General features: G+C 44.6%; 1 long non-coding RNA gene across 1 annotated transcript; it reads left to right on the top strand.

Annotated features, from left to right (window-relative positions):
• Positions 1–989: 989 nt before the first annotated feature.
• LOC140609471 (uncharacterized) lies at positions 990–11,904 on the top strand. The gene is made up of 5 exons (XR_012011296.1): positions 990–1,298; positions 3,999–4,617; positions 5,130–5,308; positions 7,663–9,041; positions 11,216–11,904. It is a non-coding gene; the product is annotated as an uncharacterized lncRNA (long non-coding RNA).
• The last annotated feature ends 283 nt before the right edge of the window (positions 11,905–12,187 follow it).

The raw sequence follows: 12,187 nt of genomic DNA, 5'->3' as shown, positions 1-12,187 counted from the left end.
AAGTTCCCTCATCCGGCCATTTGTTGCATTTCTATCCCCACAGCCCCTCAGAGGGGCAGCCACGTTCACCTCTCCTGTTCACGGAAATTTTCCTCTGTGACACTTGTGAATACTAAGTGAATACTGGCTATTTGAACCCATCCCACTTAGAAGCCAAACCCCTGTCGCTATAGTTTCGGCTAGATTGAAGACCAAAGGCAGAGGTAAAAGTCAGTGTAGCAATGCAAAGCATTAATCTCCTATGTCAGTTGTGTTCACTGTTGCTTTTTTACAAAACATTTCAATAGCTTGACATATTATTCATTTATATGCAATCGGAAGAATTTCCTTTGCTTCACGCTGCACATTTAACCCATGCACCATTGTGGGGCTTTTTCATTGTTGTTGTTTTTTAACAAAGGTCATCTCCGTGCTAAAAATAAACCCAACAGAATAAATGCGAGGCACCACGCCCCTAGCTCTCCTTTATCCTTTTGATACCATTTTCTCTGTGATGTAACTGAGTGATTTTGCAGCAGAAAGCTCCAAAAATTAAACCTGAACTTTCCAAATAGCTCCCTAATAACCGTTGCCCAAATCAATGGGGCTCCATGAATATTTTGACACAGTTTAAATGGGTTTGTATCCTCACCACTGAGATCGGGTGATTTAGCCTGTCAGGCTGCAAATGTGGAAATATCACCTCTCACTGAGCAAAGTCCAATATCTCATTAGAAATGAAAATAGAAGAGAAGGGAAGCACAAATGCTGTCAGTGGCGGTGAGGAAAGAAATTAAACCTCCGGAGGCCTGTATATCTTATACAAAAGATTATGCACTGCCAGGCTATATAAATCATGCCAGGGCTCTGGGGCCGCAATGGACTAGAAAATAAAAAACCATAAAAGTGTCATATTGAAATACAGTCGCCGAGAATTCTTTTATGATGAGTCTAAATTCGCCTGACATTCTCGCAAATTCAGGGGCCTGCTTGGGTTGTTTATACCCGGCCTTTCTCTGACAGTCACCAAGTCCCAGTTTCCACAGCAAATTATTCTAAACAGGGCTTATTATCAAGGCATAAAAAAGTTAAAACACAGATGGCTGGAGAGTTCCTGTTTAATTTAAATGCCCTGTGGCCCACATCAATGTGAGTCTGTCTTGTCCTAGATTTACTATCGATAAATTGGCTGCACTTATTAGATGGCAGAGGCCTAAGATGTTGGTGGGGAGTATTTCAAATAGAATTAACATGAAGAGATGCAGAGCCGTATCCTATCATCTGTGAAATATGGAGAAGGACAAGCCGTACATAAACAGGTAGGACCACTCGTACCCGGGTCTACGTGGGCTGGCGTGACTTCACCAGGAGGGAGAGGAGTTATACCCGTTATAGGAATTAATTACAGACATGGGCTTAATTACTGGTTGTGTTTTCTCCTTGGGTTAAATTTTTTTTTTTTTAAATAAATGATCAGCATAATCCAAGCAAATGGTGATCCCGATTTTCAGAGCAAATAAAGGAGGTTTGGGTCCAGAGAACCAAACAGGGTCTCTACAAGCATTTTATGTGAAATGACACAATGCCAGTTTGTGAAAATATGGGCCGGCTCTCTCCTTGGCTGATTTATCTTGCGGCCTCGCTTGTACATCAGCCAGTCAGTTGGCAACATTTGCTGGGTCCTTATTGTGCTCATGGCATTGCGGTGGGTGGCTGGGAAGGTTGAAAAGATGCAGGGAAGCCTCTGTGCTAGAGGCCAACCATTATTTTATTTGATATTATTTTTAGATTTTTATTTATTTATTTTTTTAGAGAGAGAGAGAGAATGTCACACAAGGCGGGTGGGGAGGGGAGGGACAGAGGCAGAGGGAGAAGCAGACTCCCTGCTGAGCAGAGAGCTCAATGTTGGGCTCAATCCCAGGACTCTGGGATCATGACCTGACCTGAAGGCAGATGCTTAATGGACTAAGCCACCCAGGTGCCCCTAAAGGCCAACCATTAGAGCCGAGGGAACCTAAGCTAGGCACCTGACAAATAAGAGTCTGGGCACAACAAAAGCTGCCATTAAGTATATCCTTTATGTGAAAGCACAACTGCAGGGTGGCACCAGGGTGACAGTGGAGAACTGGGGAGGTTTTACTGTCAACAGTAGTGATTGGGACCCAGGCAGACGGGGTTTTGCCTTTTAGTAGGCGTGTGTCTGTGGGTCCATGGTAAATTCCATGCTTTCTCTGATCTTTCTCTAAGAAAAACAGAATAATCTAACCGACCTCAGGGAGTGTGTATAAGAATCGAATGAGAGGACACATACAGAGACCCGGCTTAATGCCTGGCACATTGTAAATGTTCAGCTCCATAACCACGGGGCAAGCTAAACTAACACTTGTCACTCTGGCCCTGGAGTTAGGGAGAGCTTTCATGACCCACTGAAGAAGCCAGTCAAACATCCAGTTAAAATGAGAGACCCATGTTGTTCCTTGTGCCCTTAGAGCAGCATTACTCAATTTCCTTCTTGGAGGGCTATGAAGGGTTCACCCATCTGTGCTCTAAACCAAACACCTCCTTCTTCCCCTTTACACAAAAAGATGATCTTGCTTTCAGAAGTGAGAGCACATTCTAACATTTAGGATGGAACATATCAATAGGAGGTGGGTGGCTCACTCCAGTCACGTGGCCTGATCTGCCACCATCACTAAAGGTTATCAGGTGCCTTTGTGGGACCTTCTTCTGGACACTGTTAGGACTTCAGGTTCCATTTGGAGAAATCCCAGTTTAAATAGCCCTCATGGCAATTAACTTCGGTCAACCATATTGAAGACAAGGGCTCTACCTGCTATTTGTACTGGAATCCAACGTGAACTATCACCATGTTATCCCCCTGAGACCAAGTACTACAAAATGTCCAGCAGAACATGGTGTACTGGTTCCCAGTGCCAGGGGAGGACTCTAGCTCCATGGAATAGCAGAGACCATCACAATGCCAACCATCAGGATAGAAGTCCAAACACTTCACCAAGGAAAACACTCCAGTGCAATAGTGGATGGGACAACCCTTCTGCTCATATCTAGAGAGAAGAGACCGAGCAAAATTGGCTCCAGTAGAGTACTTCAGTCCCTCATGCTACAGCAGAAGGCCCCTGAGCCTCTTCCTGTGTAGTCAGAAATATTGACATTTGGTGGTCATTGAGGGAGTGATGGTTCAGCTGAACAAAGAGATACTCACTGAGCCTGAAACAGGGAAGGATACCCTCTCCTTCTGCCCCCACGAGGTGATAAGCCAGGTACAGGCTGTGTGGGCTCCTTATCTCCAGGTGAGGAAGTGTTCCAGGCCCAAGACCCATTGTTATGGAAAGATTGCATGCTTGAGGCTGCCATTACCAAACCAAAAATTATGGTGGGCTTCTCCCTACCTGAGATGAAGGAGAAATGCTCCAGGGTCTACTATGTTTCCCAGAAATAAAGGGATTAAAGGCAAGGTGACTGGTTACAGCCTTTGGCTTTATTACTCACCTGTGTGGTCTGACTCAGGGTGGGGGTGGGGGAACGGGAAGCAGACCAAGGAGGAAATCTGTGGCATGGGCTACTCTTCTTCAGGTTTGCTTTGCAGGCTCGGGCTCCAGAAGTCCCAGCTCCACTTAACCTTTTTCCCAGGTGTAGGGAAAGAAAACAACTGAGCCAATGCTTGGCTAACTGTGGGCAAAGACTCCTGAGTCTTCACTTAGAAGGTTCACCCTAACTCATGCCTCCAAATGTCCTTGCCTTCTGGAAAGTCAGCTTTCTTCAGAATTTGAAACTTGGCTCTGACCAAATAACTTTGAAATTGAACACTGTATCTCTAGACTGATACCCCAGTAGGTGTCAAGGCCACATTTGTTTCCTGCCCAGCACTTTTTCAGTGGAGGAAGGATGAATGCCGAAGCATGCAGAGGAAGAGCAAGTCTACCTTGAGTGTTCTGCTCCCCAACCCCCACCCCCAAAACACACATACTATGTTACCTGCCTTTCACCTTCTCTTTCAGCCACCAGGCCCACTGGTTCATCACTGTGACACGGGTGGAGAAGCCAAGGCCTGATTTCCAGGAAGTTCCTCACTGGAGCAAGAGTGTTTTGTTAAGAGTAAACCCACTAGTGCCTTGCCCTGCAGTCCCACATTCTCATTCACTGTCCAGATCTTGCTCCAGGACCGAGGTGTCATTCCCCCACTGCCAGGAGCTCTGCCTGCTGGTGGCTTACAGCTGAATCCCTGCCCAAGAATTGCCTTTGGCCACAGAGTGCTGCCTTGCCCAAAGTTACGACCTCTGCTGGAGGCATCTTGCATCCAATGACTTGCCAGGGTGGGGAGCTTAAAAACCCAATACTCCTGCCTCTGAAGGGCTGTCCCAGCTCCTGTGGGCCTGGCTGAGGCCTCTGTTATGGCAGCAGCATGGCTTACCCTCTCCTTCTGCCCAGTCCTGATTCCCTTGTGCCCCCATGGGTATGGTTCCTGAGTCCACTCTCCAAAACCCCTCCTGCATACAATCTCATCTCAGAACCTGCCTCCCAGGGAAACTGATCCATGACAACTCTCCTAACGTCTCCTGGGAGAAGACGTTCTGGAAATTGAGAAGGAGAAAATGCAATGACAAGTCATCAAGTGAGGTAGATTCAATATTCAGACCCTATGGCTAACTTCCCCTCCCTCTTTCCTAGGTGGGCAGGTGGGTGGGGGAAATATCGTTATTGGTACAATTAGAATAAAGTGTGTGCTAATGAGGTGGTTGATCCGTATTTCTTTTGCTAGAGGGTCATCACCATCTGAAAAGACCATATCTGTCAAATTCTAAAGGCTATGATATATTCTTAGGCAAATTTTCCATGTTTTGGGGCAATCTAAATATAAATCTGTGGGGAGACCTGAGGCCTGGTTTATGAGGAGGTGATTAGTAGATCACCTAACATATGTGATTTAAATTAAATGGTACAATCTTCTTGCATTATGTCTAAAGTTCCAGTGAAGTTCTGATATTTGAGTTTTGAAAAATTGGTCTCATATCGATATAAAAAATAGGAGATTAATACCTCATCAAGTCTTACTTGTCAACTAGTGTCTATCTATCTATCTATCTATCTATCTATCATCTATTCAAAGATTTTATTTATTTGCTTGATAGAAAGCAAGAGAACACAAGCAGGGGAGCTGCAGAGGGAGAGGGAGAAGCAGGCTCCCTGCTGAGCAGAGAGCCCAACATTGGACTCATCCCAGGATGCTGGGATCATGACCTGAGCCAAAAGCAGACGCTTAACTGACTGAGCCACTAGGCATCCCTAGTTGTCAACCAGCTTAAGCAAGGTTAGTACTTAGAGGGAGTGGGGGATGTGGGTGTGTGGGCATAAGAGGGTGTAAAGTGAAGTGTGGGAAGCAAAGACATAGTATATTTTACGGTTTATAGCTTATGTATACTTTATATTTTAAAAAGTTGATTATTTTCATCATCATGAATTTATTGTTACTGTTACCTTCTATTTGTGTTAAGTGTTTCTGGTCTTCTATTTATGGTTACTGATGTGAAGTTTTCTTTTAAGACAAATTTATCTAAATACAAAATGAATAAAATATTTACTAGTACAAAGTGGCCTGCAGATATTGTAAAAAAAAAAAAATCACAATGGTCACAATGGTGGTATGTAAATAATAACAGTTTAGATATAAAATCTATAGGTCCAAGGTGCTAAAGAGAATTGGAGAAAAGAGATCATTACCCAGCACATTGTGGGAACCTAGCAAATATTAAGTAAAATCCCAAATGACACCATGTGTTTTTGTTAGTGTTTTTCGTATGCACCCTCCCCCACCATTGCATAGTGTGCAAAATTATTTGAGGGCTTTCAGCCTCTAGCACATTTGCACTGTCTACGAAATTTTATTACTTATCATGCTTGTGTTATTACTACTCATTAATTACACACCCAACATGTATCAGGTATCAGTAAAGCTCATTAATTAAACATAAAAGCTAGAGGATTTACAGAGAATTTTGGGGGAAAAAATTCCCAGTCTGGAAGACTTCCAGACTAAATATAGAAACTTGAGACAACTAGTGGTTTTCAAACTTTTGCAGCCACAGAACATTCTGTTCGAATAAATCTTACTGGGAAGCTCAGAGTAATGAGGGGGGAAACTGCACAGAACTGCCTGGGCTGGGGGCTGGGGGGTGGGGAGCACACCTAAGGGTCTTCCTGTGCCACACAGGCAAACTGTCCCCACCCCCTGAGGCTCCCAGGATGTGGCCCTCCATCTGAAAACCTCTGACCTGAAACAATTTTCTTTCTCATTCTGTCTGCACCTGTCATTTTGTGTCCAGGGCCCAGTCAATGGGGATTTATTTTACCATATGAGGCGGTGACCGGATATTCACTCTGAGAGTACTGTATGCATGTCTCGTCCAGGAGACAAAATACATACATAAATAAAAAAAAAATCTGGATTTAAAGGAGAAGCAAACAGCCTTGTAGATCATAAGCTCCATGCAGGGCCTTGCAGGAAAGCTCGTTACCCGTTGCACAGCCCTGGCACCTGGCAGGCCCCCCAAGGCACACGGATGGCACAAATGATAGAAGAACTCAAAGGGAAAAGTTAGGCAATGATACATTTTGAAGAATGGAGTTAATAGGGCAGAGGGGTGCACAGTTTCGGGACTTTTAGCAAATGAGTTCTTGTACAGAACAGCCAGGGCAGCAGGACGGGCCACTGTAATCCAGATACAAGGAGCCCTGAAGGCTGTGGCGCTGGGGTGAAGGTAGTGGTGATGAAACAGGAGGGAAATTGTGAATCCATGATGCTTAGAAAAGAAAACAGTAGGGGCGCCTGGGTGGCTCAGTGGTTGAGCATGTGCCTTTGGCTCAGGGCATGATTCCGGAGTCCTGGGATCGAGTCCCGCCATCAGGCTCCCTGTAGGGAGCCTACTTCACCTTTTGTCTATGTCTCTGCCTCTCTCTCTGTGTCATGAATAAATAAATAAAACCTTAAAGAAAGAAGCCCCAAAAGAAACAGTAGTGGTAGTGGGTGGGGTTTGGGAAGTGGAAAACTTGGGCAACAAATGATTTTTGTCTCCATCACACAGACACTATGCGAAGGATTGGAAATGTCATAATCATTCCTCATGAAGCTGGTCAGAAGTTTAGCTCATGGTGTAAGGGGAGTGTTGCCTTGGAAGACCTAACTCTAGCTGTGTGGGCACTGTCCAAGTCATGCGGGTTGGGACAGGACGGATAAATGAGCATCCTCATGTCATCCGTGTCAGACTCTCGTCCCTCCACCCTGCCGCTCCTCCCTTCCCCCCTCCAAGCCATCCTGTGAGGCCCTGGGTAGCTGGCACCTCTTCTCCAAGCTTTCCCAGACAACCTAGCCCTTAGAAAGCTCATCCAGCCCTGAACACTTCCAGTCCTCATTGCCTGAGATGTTTATCGACATCCGTCCCTGCCGTGTGCCGGGTGTGTATGTGGGCTGTCTCCCTGCCTGGATGAAAAGGACATTGAGGGGAGAATCTCCTATTTCTTTACACTTCCCATATTACTTTTTCCCAGACCTCTCATGGGGCCGGCACCAAGGCCATGCTGGTTGAATGACACTGATAAATGGCACAGCTTCTGGCATGCTCCATTTCCAGTTCACTTCTATTCACTGTTTTTTTTTTGATTATCCAGCCCATGAAGGCCCACAGACCAGGTCTTGGGACATCTGTGCAGCCTTAGCCTTTCCTGCAGACGGAGGTAGGAACATCACTTTCTAACAAAGAAGAGCTTATGTTAGCAGAGCTCTGGGAGACAGGTATGTTTGGGTTTTCCTGACTCCTGATTCGGAGGTTTGGTTGCAAAGATTCCCTAGAGGGGCACCTGGATGGCTCAGCGGTTGGGCGTCTGCCTTTAGCTCAGGTCATGATCCCAGGGTCCTAGGATCGAGTTCCATATCGGGCTCCCCGCAGGGAGCCTGCTTCTCCCTCTGCTGTGCCTCTGCCTCCCTCTGTGTGTCTTGCATGGATAAATAAATAAAATCTTAAAAAAAAAAAAAAAAAGGTTCTCTGCATCTAGCCTCCTACAGACCTCAGAGGTTGATGCAATTCACTCTCAAAATAATAATGGCTGGGGACCCCTGGAGCCTGGGGCCTTTTATCAGTAGGATGAGAATTTGCCTCTTGAATCAGTAAACACATGAAGGGCTGAGGTCATAAGACAAGGTGATTTCCTTGGGCGCAGCACAGCATTAGGAGCAGCTCTGGGACATGCTGAGACCCCTGAACCCAAGGCAGCAACAGCACAAAGAAAACTTTACTGCACCAGGGTTACCTCAATTGGCTACCAATGGGCATTTTAGATTTCTTCAGGAGGAACCATGTACCTGGACCCTGGAACATCTTCCCAACGCTGCCTGCAACTCTTGGGGGGGAGGGTGCCTCTCTCATCCCACTGTGGGCCTGTGGTTTTCTTCTGCACCTCCACCCGAGCTGCTTCCCAGGACACAGCCTCCTTCCCCGTGTCTGCCCACCGAAGCAGAGGGGGCTACACTCAAAAGACGTCCACTTTCACCGAGCAAGCCACCCACGGGGCAAAAATGAATGTTCCACGGGGATGAGAAAGCAGAAAGCTTTATCTCTTGTAGCAAAAAGCACAAATTTAGGAACAAGCAAGCTGGGGCTGGATTACCCTTGAGACTTAATGACCAGAACTAAGATCTGGAGCGTCTACCGAGGGTTTTCATCACCTTGCCTGACAGTTGGATGCCTCTCAGCTCAAGGAGGTCACTGAAGTGAAACTGAAGGCTGTTTTTCACTCGTGTCTCGTTGGAAGCTGGCGGGCCGCTCACCTGCTCCACTTGGCTGCCTCTTGCCTGCCTCTCTGCTCAAACACTGTCTTGGCTTGGCAGCACTACAAGACAGAATAAAAACATACACTTCTACCCAAATTCCTGTCTCCTCTCATTTACACAGCAGATGAAATGATTTCTTTCTTTGTCTTCTACCGGCAAGGATTCTCGCTGCCTTGTTCCTGTTCGCTCTACATCAGGAGGAGAAAAAAAGAGTTATCAGGTAACTAAGATGTCACAGCTGTTCCCACAATGAAGTATTATTCCCATTTCACAGATAAGGGGAGTTACCCATATAACATCCATCCACCCATCTCCACTCAAAAAATGGTCACTGAGTGTCTATTTTGAGCCAGGCAAAGTGCTACTTACTTTGGACTCCAAATCCAGTGCTCTTGCCACCTCACCCTAGATATCTCAGGAATATCCTCTTCGATTATGAGGAGCTTGTTTTATTTGACAATTACTTTTGAGGCATCTCCAATGTGCTGGCACATTCTTTTTTTTTAAGTTTATTTATGTATTTTTGTTTATTTATTTGTTGTAGTGATCTCTACACCCAATGTGGGGCTCAAACCCACAACCCTGAGATCAAGAGTCGCCCACTCTTCTGACTGAGTCAGCCCAGGCCCCTGTGCTGGCTACATTCTAAATGTATACAGCAAAACCAAACAAAAAGAGAAACAAAATCCCAAAGAAAAACTCACGCCTTTATGAAGCTTGCATTCTAACTGGGGGAGACAAACAATAAAAATTATTTTTAAAAAGTTAGATATGGAGCATGTCAGTGACATATGCAGTGGAGAAGAATAAAGCAGAGAATGTGAAGGTGGCGTTTAACAAATATTATGTCAATAAAATTTTTTCCATGAAATTAATGATACCCGAGCAGAGATAACATATTTCCATCCACCATAGAATGTTCCTTGGTATTAGCAATTTCTGCCCCTAAACTTTTTCAGGGGCAGCTAAAACTGCTTTCCTGCTTCTTCTTGCTTGGGGTGTCCATGTCCCATGATATGGCCGGTGTTAGGAGATTCTCCTCATGAATGAAAATAGAACTGCTTGGTTCCTCCATCCATAGCGAAGGAGCTATGGCAGAAGTAACTTCTGTGCATTTCTCTGGCGACATTTAGTTAAGTTATGCTTCTTCTTCTTCTTCTTCTTCTTTTTTTTTTTAAAGATGTACCATAAAACCTTATTGATTTAGCTCAGCAGTTTGAAATTTATGATGCTTTAGATAGGCTTTGGCTTGAGATTGCCTTGAGGAGAGGTGGATGTAAGCAAATTAAGAATAAAAATAAGATTGCTAAACATTGCACTACTTAAGGGAATAAGTTGCTTTTTTATTATTTTGAGTAAGTTGTTTTAAACACATCAGAGGGACTAAATCATACTTGACTGATATGCTCATTATAAATAATTCTTACCTATTTCTAAGAGCAGGAGCCAATTATATGCTTGCTACCTTGATTTAGACTCATAAAATTGTGCTTTAAGCCCATTTGGATTGGCAAGTCACAAAATGGCTTTTATTAAACAAACATTCTAGAATTCACAGTTCACTAAATTGAGATCCACATTCTACCCAAATTTAGCTAGATTTTAATGTGTATGGCACATCTCCAACCTGGGTTTTTCCTGTAGCCCGTTTCAAAAGACATATTTGTTCAGCCTTATCAGTGAGGTACTCAATCATGCTTCCCTTGTATCAGGCACCTCAAGGGCAGGAGATAACACAAATGTGTTTGGTTTTTAATAGCTGGAACTATGTCTACGTGAGGTTGATTGTATTTACCCAATGCCAGATATCTGAAAGGCATGTGAAAAATTAAGGTAATCATTGGTGCTTCCAAATAGCTGGATGTTAGAGTCATATCTGCAAAACATAGGTTATGCTGCTATGTCAGATTTGGGATACTTCGGGAGGTTGGGAGTCGGATGGGGATGGTGGTGGCAAATGTCAGACTGGGTGGGTATGTAGGTGGGTGGCAGATCTGATCCACAGAGATGGCTAGGTCACTGAATCTATATGTACATAGGGATGCATCATTTCATTCCTGAGACACTAATTCCAATGTTGAGAGTTCAAATCTAGTTTATGTTTTCTTTTCATTATTTAAAAAATTTCAGAAATACGCCAAGAGGAAAAAAAATCACCCTAATCCTATCAATCAGATAGCGATGGGGCACCTGAGTAGCTCAGTGGGTTAAACACCTGCCTTCTGTTGGCCATGTCTATGTCTTCCTCTGTGAGATTTCTGTTCATGTCTTTTGCCCATTTCATGATTGGATTGTTTGTTTCTTTGCTGTTGAGTTTAATAAGTTCTTTATAGATCTTGGAAACTAGCCCTTTATCTGATATGTCATTTGCAAATATCTTCTCCCATTCTGTAGGTTGTCTTTGAGTTTTGTTGACATGGACATGGCCAACAAGCACATGAGGAAATGCTCCGCATCACTTGCCATCAGGGAAATACAAATCAAAACCACAATGAGATCCCACCTCACACCAGTGGGAATGGGGAAAATTAACAAAGCAGGAAACCACAAATGTTGGAGAGGATGTGGAGAAAGGGGAACCCTCTTGCACATTGGTGGGAATGTGAACTGGTGCAGCCACTCTGGAAAACTGTGGAGGTTCCTCAAAGAGTTAAAAATAGAGCTGCCCTATGACCCAGCAATTGCACTGCTGGGGATTTACCCCAAAGATACAGATGCAGTGAAACGCCGGGATACCTGCACCCCGATGTTTATAGCAGCAATGTCCATAATAGCCAAACTGTGGAAGGAGCCTCGTTGTCCATCGAAAAATGAGTGGATAAAGAAGATGTGGTTTATGTATACAATGGAATATTCCTTAGCCATTAGAAACGACAAATACCCACCATTTGCTTCTACGTGGATGGAACTGGAGGGTATTATGCTGAGTGAAGTAAGTCAATTGGAGAAGGACAGACATTATATGGTCTCATTCATTTGGGGAATATAAAAAATAGCGAAAGGGAATAAAGGGGAAAGGAGAAAAAAATGAGTGAGAAATATCAGAAAGGGAGACAGAACGTAAAGACTGCTAACTCTGGGAAACGAACTAGGGGGGTGGTGGAAGGGGAGGTGGGCGGGAGGTGGGGGTGACTGGGTGACGGGCACTGAGGGCGGCACTTGACGGGATGAACACTGGGTGTTATTCTATATGTTGGCAAATTGAACACCAATAAAAAATAAATTTATAAAAAAAAAACATCTGCCTTCTGTTCAGGTCATGATCTCAGGGTCCTTGGACTGAGCCCCACGCTGGGCTGTCTGCTCAGCAGGGAGTCTGCTTCTCCCTCTCCCTCTCCCTTTGTGTGCTTACTCTCAATCTCTCTC

This window comes from Canis lupus, chromosome 18, assembly GCF_048164855.1.
Source record: "Canis lupus baileyi chromosome 18, mCanLup2.hap1, whole genome shotgun sequence".
In the NCBI taxonomy this organism is placed as follows: domain Eukaryota; kingdom Metazoa; phylum Chordata; class Mammalia; order Carnivora; family Canidae; genus Canis; species Canis lupus.
This window is presented reverse-complemented; position numbering and strand designations above follow the sequence as displayed.